The sequence below is a fragment of the Hibiscus syriacus genome, unplaced genomic scaffold (genome assembly GCF_006381635.1).
Source record: "Hibiscus syriacus cultivar Baekdansim isolate YM2019G1 unplaced genomic scaffold, ASM638163v2 tig00112678_pilon, whole genome shotgun sequence".
Taxonomy (NCBI): Eukaryota; Viridiplantae; Streptophyta; class Magnoliopsida; order Malvales; family Malvaceae; genus Hibiscus; species Hibiscus syriacus.
The window spans coordinates 286428-296310 of record NW_024063382.1 but is presented as its reverse complement, the minus strand read 5'-3'; the positions used below and the strand labels follow the sequence as shown (position 1 = coordinate 296310).

The 9883-nt window shown below is 30.0% G+C and overlaps 1 pseudogene; it reads right to left on the bottom strand.

Moving 5' to 3' along the window:
* Positions 1-1571: 1571 nt before the first annotated feature.
* LOC120182519 lies at positions 1572-9466 on the bottom strand (annotated as a pseudogene).
* Between the last annotated feature and the right edge of the window lie 417 nt (positions 9467-9883).

The window sequence follows — 9883 nt, the reverse complement described above, 5'->3', positions numbered from 1 at the left end:
AAGTGGATCCAAACTCATATATATATATATATATATATATATATATATAACACATCAGGACGGTACGTCAGTCGATTCCTCTCTATCCATATATCGCATGCATATTGTATTGTGATGAATTATATTAAGTTTGCTTGTTGCAACAAGCAAAATATTTTACCTACTTATTTTAACTAACTGCAACTGGCAAAATATATGAAATCGACGTTGATATATTTAAAGCATCAGGGCTTTGCGTCGTAATAAGATTATTTTTAATAGTACGACGTGTTTAGAAAATAATAGATGTTTAGAATTTTTTTTATTCATCGACAACATAAACATATTTGTAGCAGTTGTTCGAACCTAGGATGACCTCTATGAAGAACAACACTCCCTTTAACTTCCCATGTTATGTAGGGCTATAATTAAATCGAGTATAACTCGAGTATTTCTGAGCTCGACTAGACTTGAAAACTCTAAAATGGAAGCTCGACTCAGATCGAAAACTCGCGAGCCTAAAATTTTCAAGCTCGACTAAAAAGCTAAAATTAAAAAAAATTCTTAAACTTATCCGGTTAAAGCTCAAACTCGTACTCGAACCTGAATATTAAGTACATTTATACTCTACTTTTTTTATAAAAAAAATCAACATATAAATGTTAATATTATTGATAATTTAATTTTTATTAAATAAAATGTTAATGTATTATTTTTTCGAGTTTAGTATGAAGTAGTTTGTTTCAGCTCGTTAAGAACTCAAGTCGAGCTTGAGTCGAGTCCATTCGAGTAGAGTATTTATTAAGCTTTGACCGAATTGATATCGAGTAGCTCACGATTTGATTAGTATCATTTACAGTCCTATTCCCATGTACTGACAATGTCAGCAAATCACGAGAGAAAATAGCACGCTAATTGGTTGTAAATGATAAAATTTCCTGAAAAACCGTTAGAAAAACCGCAGAATCTTAAGTTGTCACATTTGTCATTGGGCATTTGTTGTTTGAACAAACATAGAATAACATTGATTGAAGACTGTAGTTACATATATTACATGTTGACATCCTTCCAATACATATTACAACCATCTCGACATAGAAAAAAGGGTAAATTATAAATTTCATCACTGAATTTTACTCTCCTTATTTTACTCACTAAACTTTAAAAAAATTCAATTTTCTCACTGAACTTAATATGTTAAGTTTTTTTGTCACTTCGCCATTAAATAGTTAACGACATTAAAATGATGATGCCTTTTAAAAAAAAATTCAACGATATCGTTTTGCATATATATAACAGCTCATTTATAACACCATTAGTGACAAAAAAAAATCAATGTATTAAGTTCAGTTGAGAAATTGGAAAGATCTAAAGTATAGTGAGTGAAATAAGAGAGAGAGTAAAGTTCAATTACAAAATTCATAATTTATCCTAACATTGATCGAAGATTGTAGTTACAATATATTATATCTTGAAGCCTTTCCATACATATAGCCACCATTTCGACATAGGGGGAAAAAAGCAAAATAATTCACAAGAAATAGAAATATAAATCTGATAAATATGGTTTCAACTTTCAAGATAAAGTTTAATTATTGGCGGTTGACAATAGCCAAAGAAATTCTCGTCAGGTGTGCAACTTTCTCAATAACAGTCCTCAGCTTATATTTGACAACTCCATCAATGGCATTCTCAGAGAAGCCATCCATGCAGGTATCATCGTCGGTCAAAGCAGCACTCACCCATGTTTGTATATCACTCATTCGGAAAGCAAAGCTTTTGCCTCCACTCTCATCCATTTCAGCAACAGACCTTTTGATTTAAACGATTGAATCACTTATTTCCTCCACACAATCCTGGAGAGCCGCAACCACTCTTGGCTTCAATCCCTTGCTTTTGCAGAGCTTGTAAAGCGTCTTGGAAGCTGAACGTGTGGTGTTAAGCGTGACGAAGAGGGACTTGGTGGCTAACATTTTGGGACTGCCTTGAATTTCAGCTGCGTAACTTGAAAAAGTGGAGAAACATAAGTCAGGGTAGGTTGTGGAATCACACCAAGTTTTGATGAAGGCTGTATCAGTTTCAGAGCTGAGGAGTTTTCTTGCTGCTGAACATGGGGATATGTAAACATGGCAAAGATATTGTTTTAGCAATATCTTGAGTTCGAGTCCTTATATATGTAAAAAATCTATATTGTAAGACTCACCTATCAAATCTGAATTAGTCAAGATGAAACTTTGAAATCGGGACCTCATACAATTTAATCACCTGATGAATTTGGTTTTTTGTTGTTTTATTTGAATTGAATTGCTGTCAGTATCTTTAATTAGCTATTTTTTAAGCTTATTTTTATCATAGATCCCCTTAATTAGTTGAGTTAATTGCATTCATATGTCCCTAAATTATTACCCTCATTTAAATTAGTTCTTAAATTTATAAATGTTTTAATTTCATCCCTAAACTATGACTATTATTCTAAAGTAGTAGTCAGACTTCTAAATATTTCAATTTCACCCCTAAAATATAGCCTTCATTCTAAATTAGTCCCCAAACATTTTGAACATTTCAATTTTATCTCAAGCTATGCCTATATACTAATCACATCCCTTGTTAATAAAATTGTTAGGCCAAGTTATATTATTATATGTTAAAAAACAAAATTTAGGTTGAACTATGGATGAAACTAATTACATATTTTGATGAATTTGTGATGAAATTGGAAGATTCAAAAGTTTGGGACAAATTTAGAGAGAGTCATAGTTTAGAGATGAGATTAGAATGTTCAAAAGTTTAGGGATGAAATTGAGAATTTGAATAGAAATTTTTTTGTTTATCTTATTTAGAAGATATGTGTATCATATTCCTCTAGAAAATGATTTTATATTACCTTTCCTTTAAAAAGATGATTTCATATAAGCTTCATAATTAGAGTTACGCCTTAAAGTATCTTGATTTGGTCAGTTAAACAATAATAATAAAAGAAAAACATCAACTTAATTATCAAATTCGACTTCTTGAAAATGGATTTGGTCAGTTAAACAATAATAATAAAAGAAAAACATCAACTTAATTATCAAATTCGACTTCTTCAAAATGACGTGTTGCATTAAAAATATCAATGCGATACAAAGGATAAAATACTAAGGGTAAACTACATTAGATACTACCGAACTTTAACCACTGTATTGTTTATACCACTGAATTTTTAATTTTGTCTACTACAGTACTGGATTTTTATTTTCGTTCCAATTATACCATTAGAGAGTTAAATCATCAACAGCCGAATCAAAATGATTTCATTTTTGTGAGGAGTCTAAGTCGAAAGTTGTCAACCACATCATCGAGCCGTTAACGATTTAATAATTCAGTTGTATGATTAAAATTAAAATTAAAATTTAATATTATAATTAATAAAATTAAAAGTTCAGTGGTATAAATGATACAACACCTAAAATTCGATGATATCCGATGTAGTTTTCCTAAATATCAAAGCAACCCAAATGATAAAATACTAATACGAGGATGAAAACAGCCTAAGAACAACTAAATGCAGCCAGAACATATCAATTAAAATTAACATTAAAAAGATATGTGTTGTGAGAAAGAAGTATACTTTATGAGCATGGTCCCGCACTTTGATAATGGGTTCTCATAGCAGTCGATTGTCGAGCAGATAGTTTTATATATAAATATTATCTCTGCATGATGGTGATAGAAAGAAGACACTAAATAATAATAGTTTAAGGAACAATGATAGAAGACCAATGGTAATGTACGATTAGGTTAAAATTTCAGATATTAAAGGACGCTAGCACTTAGGAGGGTGGGGTGAGTATAAGGTGGAACGAATTAATTTAAGGTTAATAACTGGGGGCGGAATACTGAATTTATTGAAATGATATTTTTTTTCATAACTACAATTCTTTTCAATTAAGGGGGCTTGATAAAAAAAATTTATTAATTTTTCAATATTAATTAATACTTGAAGAAAATTGATGGGGATCAAGGCTCCTCTTAATCCCACAAAGGTTCGCCCATGGGTTAATTTATAATCAATCGCAAATGTTATAAAGTGAGATTAAACTTTTAAGTTAGTATAACTGAAAATGTTATTAAGTTTGTATTTTGTTAATATTGTTGGTTACTAATCAGAAAGTGCTTTGTTATCTGCTACCAACCTATATTATTTATGTCAACTTAAAATTGGTAAAATTTTCAGATGCAACCTAAATGTTATCTAAGTTTTTAAATTGGTTCCAAATTAACATGGAGAGTATTTTAAGTTGTCGGTTTGCAAGCTCAAATGTTACAAACTTATAACATTTTAGGTTGGTGCTGGTAATATTTAAGGTTTCAATCAAACTTTTTACATGAGTTTTTGATATTCTTAGGTTGAATATATTTCACGACAAGTATCGAAACATTGACTCTGAATTTCGATACTTACGAAGCCAACTTAAAATATTATATATTGGTAATTTTAGGTTGGAAATGATAAGTATTGAACCTCAGAGAACAAGTTCCTATACTTACCAATCTAACCTAAAAGATTATATATATATATATATTTGTAACATTTTGAGTTGATAACAGTATGTATCGAAACTCAGAGCTAAAGTTTTGATACATATCAAGAAATATAATCAACCTAAAATGTTATATGTTTGGTAATATTTCCGGTATGCAACCTAAAATGTTACATGATTTAAACATTTTCGGTTGCATCAACCTACAATGTTATATGTTTGGTAATATTTTCGGTTGCAACCTAAAACATTATATGGTTTGAAACATTTTCGGTTACACCAATCTAGAATATTTTATGTTTGGTTACATTTTCAGTAACTTTTTTGGTTTACTATGCCTAAAGTATAACGTTCGGCAAAATCAATTGGTTCAAAGTGATTACTTTTCTACTTGAACCAATAACGGTGCCAAAGTATATACCATGTATAATATTTTTGGAGGGTACGAGTCACATTTTAGTTTAGTATGAGTTCGATTAGTTGTTTCAACCTTAAATTTTACGTTACAAATAACCAATTAGTTCAAAGTGATAATTTTTCCAGTTTTCAACCTAAGATGTGACTAAAACCTATCACAACTTAGGTTGTTATTGGAAACATTAGAGGTTTTTAGTATCAAAACTCATTGATTAAATTTCGAAACTCGTCGGGATAAATCTTCAAACTCGGTGCATTCCAACTCATGTTACAATTATAAAGGTCTGTTACCAAGATATTGTTACAAACGTCATAGTTCTTTATGGGTTTCAATTTGATTTACTATGTCTGATCTTTCAAGGTTTCAACATGAAGTATAACGTTGGGCAAAACCTATTGCTTTGAAGTAATTACTTTTTCTGCTTTTAACCTAAAATGTGACGTAAACCTATAACATCGTCGCATTTTAGGTTGTTAGTGGTAACACTTAAGGTTCTCAGTATTGAAACTCATTGACTAAGTTTCAAAATGCGACAAGATAAATCTTCAAATTCGATACATTCCAACTCATGTTACAATTGCAAAAGTTTGTTAATAATGACATGTTGTGAAAACATCATAGGTCGCTATGAGTTTCAATTTTGTTTACTATTCCTGTACATTTGAGGTTTCAACCTAAAGTATAACGTTACTCAAAACCAATAGGTTTCAAGTGATTACTTTTCCTATTTTCAACCTAAAATATAACCTAAACGTTTAATAATTTAGGTTGTTCCTCGTAACAATTTAGGTTCTCAGTATCGAAACTCATTGACTAAGTTTTAGAACTCGTCGGGTTAAATTTTTGAACTTAGCGCATTCCAACTCATGTTAAAATTATAAAGGTTTGTTACCAACATGTTGTGACAGCATCATAAGTCGTTATGGGCTTCAATTTGGTTTACTATGCAAGTACATTCAAGGTTTCAACCTAAAGTATAACGTTACTCAAAACAAATTGGTTCAAAGTGATGATTTTCCAGTTTTCAAACTAAAATGCGACTTAAACGTATACAATTTAGGTTGTTCCTGGTAACAATTTAGGTTTAGAGTATCAAAACTCATTAACTAAGTTTTAGAACTCGTCAGGATAAATCTTCAAACTCGGTGCATTCCAACTAATGTTACAATTATAAGGTTTGTTACCAACATATTGTGACAAAAATCATAAGTCGTTATGGGTTTCCATTTGGTTTACTATGCCTGAACATTCAAGGTTTCAACCTAAAGTATAACGTTAGACAAAACCAATTGGTTCAAAGTGATTATTTTTCCACTTGAACCAATAATGTTGCCAAAGTATATACCATGTATAATATTTTTGGAGGGTATGAGTCATATTTTAGTTTAGTATGAGTTTCCGTGTATGCTTCACCCTTAACTTTTACATTACAAATAACCAATTAGTTCAAAGTGATAACTTTTCAAGTTTTCAACCTAAAATGTAGCCAAAACCTTTAATATTTTAGGTTGTTCTTGGTAACATTTGAGGGTTTTAGTATCGAAACTCATTAAGTTTCATAACTCGTCCGGATAAATCATCATACTCAGTGTATTGTAACTCATATTACAATTATAAAGACTTGTTATAAACATATTGTGACAAACATCACAGGTCATTATGGGTTGTAATTTGGTTTACTATGCTTGGACATTTGAGGTTTCAACCTAATGTATAGAGTTAGGCAAAACCAATTAGTTCAAAGTGATTAATTTTCCAATTTTCAACGTAAAATGTGACAAAAACCTATCATATTTTATGTTTATAGTGGTATCATTTGAGGTTTTTAGTATTGAAACTTATTGACAAAGTTTTGGAAAGCGACGAGATAAATCTTCAAACTCGGTGCATTCTAACTCATGTAATTTGACATTTTAATACCTGTTTCAACATATTTGCTTGTTATATTATAATAAATGTTAGGGATTTTAAGCAATTTTATAAAGCCTATACTAGAAAGAAGGAAGAAAAGAGAAGAATAATAAATCTCATGTTACATTTTAGGTTCAAACCTAAAATGTTACCATAATATTTAAAATATTTTAAAAATAATTTTATATTGTAAATGGTAACATTTAAAAGGGATAATTTTTCTTTTACTACTAAAATATATAACATTTTAGGTATTAAGTACTGAAACTCAGAGAACAAGTTTTGAAACTCATAACCAAGTATTTATGGGCAATAACTTTTCTAGACGTAATCTAAAACGTATGAAAATATATAAAATTTTAGTTTGTACATGGTAACATTATCGGTAAAAGTATTGAAATTTAGAGAACAAAGTTACCAAAACATATATCGTTTTAGGTTGGATCATGTAACATTTTAGGTTTCAAGTCTCAAAACCCAGAGCATGAGTTTCGAAACTCGATGTATTAGGCCTAGTAAGATTATAACTCATGTAACATTTTAGTTTGAAACTAGGAAGTGTTTTTTCAGTTAAGTTTCGCTACTTAGTTAAATGTATCGATACTTGTCATTAAATATAATAGGTAACATTTTAGATTGTAACCTAAAATATTAGCAACATATATAACATTTTAGGTTTCCATGGTAACAATTTTGATTGGAACCTTAAAAAGTACCGAAACTTATTGCCAAAGAAAGCAAAACCTAATGTTTGTTATTCTCTCAAAATGACAAAAAATCTCTTATTAAAATCCTCTCGAATTTGCATAACCTCAAATCATTGCATATTTTTGTGATTTTGCAACAAATCAAGGGTTATCAACACCTTTAATTGCAATATTTCTTTCTTATTATGTGCAATCCCTTGTATTTCTTCAAACTGTTGAGTTAATCGATCAAGGAAAGTGGCCAAGACGAGGTGAATTGACAATAAAAATTTTGTTGGAATCTTTTACAAGAAGTAGGATAAATGACACAAGAAATTTAGAGTGATTCAACTTCCTAAATGAAGGCTACATCCATTACCTTAGCTTCTACACTAAGGATTTCAGCAAATTCACTAATTTGTTCTAACTTTTTAGGACAAGGTATAACCTTACAATACACTTAGGCTTATACCCTAAAGTCTCAAGTGTACAACCCTTCCCAATAAGAAATTAAAAATATGCAAACTTTGAATATCCTCAAAAAAATAGATTGTTTGGAAATTGAAGCTCTCACACACCCAAGAATACTAGAATAAAAATTACAATGAATGTAATAGTGTTCAATGAAAGAAAGGTTGAATCAAATACAAATTTGACTATAATTGCTCTTTGATGGTTGGAATAGCTTTCTTGTCTTTTCTTGGCTACTTAAAAACCTCTTTTATATACTCTAAATAATTTTTAGCCGTTTGATATCGTTGGAGTGAATTTGGAGCTGTTTGAAGCATTAAATTTGTACATTAAAGGTTGCATGCACAAGAAGTTTCGAAACTTTGGGGAAAGTTTCAAAAGTCTTCGAAAGAGGAATGAATTTTTTTACCGTTGCAACCCAAAGTTTCAAAACATTAAGGGAAGTTCCAAAACTTTTAAGACATTTTCGAAACTACTGAAAAAATATTGAAACCTTAAAGTATTTTGTTTTTGCAAGTTTTGAAACTCTCAAAGAAGTTTCGAAACTCTTGGTCAAATTTTGATTCAAATAGTGAGTTTTGATATTTTGAGAAAATTCTATGTTTGAAAAATGTTCAAAATAGTTTGAATGATATTTTTGACATAATTTGAACTTAGAAAACTTATTTTAAAGATTAACTAAATTTTAGGGACTTAAAATTAATTTTGCAAAAATTAATATAGAAAAATATATATTATGTTATATCAAAATCATTTATGTTTGTCAATTTTTCATTTTTTATATAACAAAATATTTTTTGTTAAAATTTCTTAATTTAAAACTTATCATAAAATTTTCAAATTATATATCATTCAAAATTAATGAAAATAATTTTCATTTGACTCCCCTTTTGAAATAGAATTTAAAGCTATAAATTTTTTAATAAAAAATTTATAAAAAAATAAAGGATTAATCAAAGGTGTTTTTAATATTTTTCTCCCCTTTTGTTAGACCAAAATCATTTAGATACAAAAGAGAAGAAAAGATTTGAGCATAACAAATAATAAAGTCAATATATAATCCAACATATGATAAAACAATGTAGTCAATATACATATCCAAAATAACGATTCAACATAACTATAAAAAATGCAAAACATCCAAAGTGCAATAATATAAAAAAATCCAAATATCCCAAATGTGTCATGAAATGCTAAATGAAATGAGATTATCAATCCTCATTATCCGGATGAGAAGAGGGATGAGGTGGAGGATAAGGATTTAAGAAATGAGTTTCCAAGGCACCTAGAAGAGCATTTAATGCATTAAAGCGATCATCAACATGATGAAGAAACTTATCAAAGCGAATCGCCAAGTAGTCATAGAGATACTCTAAAGTGACGGGAGGGCGAGAAAGAGGAGCAACAACTCCATGATCACCATGCTCGGCAACACCTCTGAGAATTTCTCTGGCTTGATTTGACGGGTGCGAATCCATTAACTATTAACGACGTTATATCCAATTTTATTGGTCGAGGTAAGGTTAATGCTGCTCGAGAGGGGAACAAAGGTATCATAGGCAAGGTTGATCCTATGCTTGGTGAAGACGTAGCTAAGCACAAGGTAAGGAACATTTAAGATTAATCTCTTTGGTTACGATATTGACAAACTCAGTGAAGAGAATGTGAGCAAGGTGAGGACGAGTTTGAGATCATAAATGATAAATCAACCAACAATCAGTGTCCCACATATGAGTGGCTTTTCCATCCAAATGGTGGAGAAACCAAGTGACAAATAGATACAAAAGATGCTCCTCAAAATCTAAAATAGTAGGATTATGACTAAGAAATGGAGTAATAGTAACGGGGCATCCTCATTGAAAGAACCGTTATAAAGGAGACCTAAATCATTTACA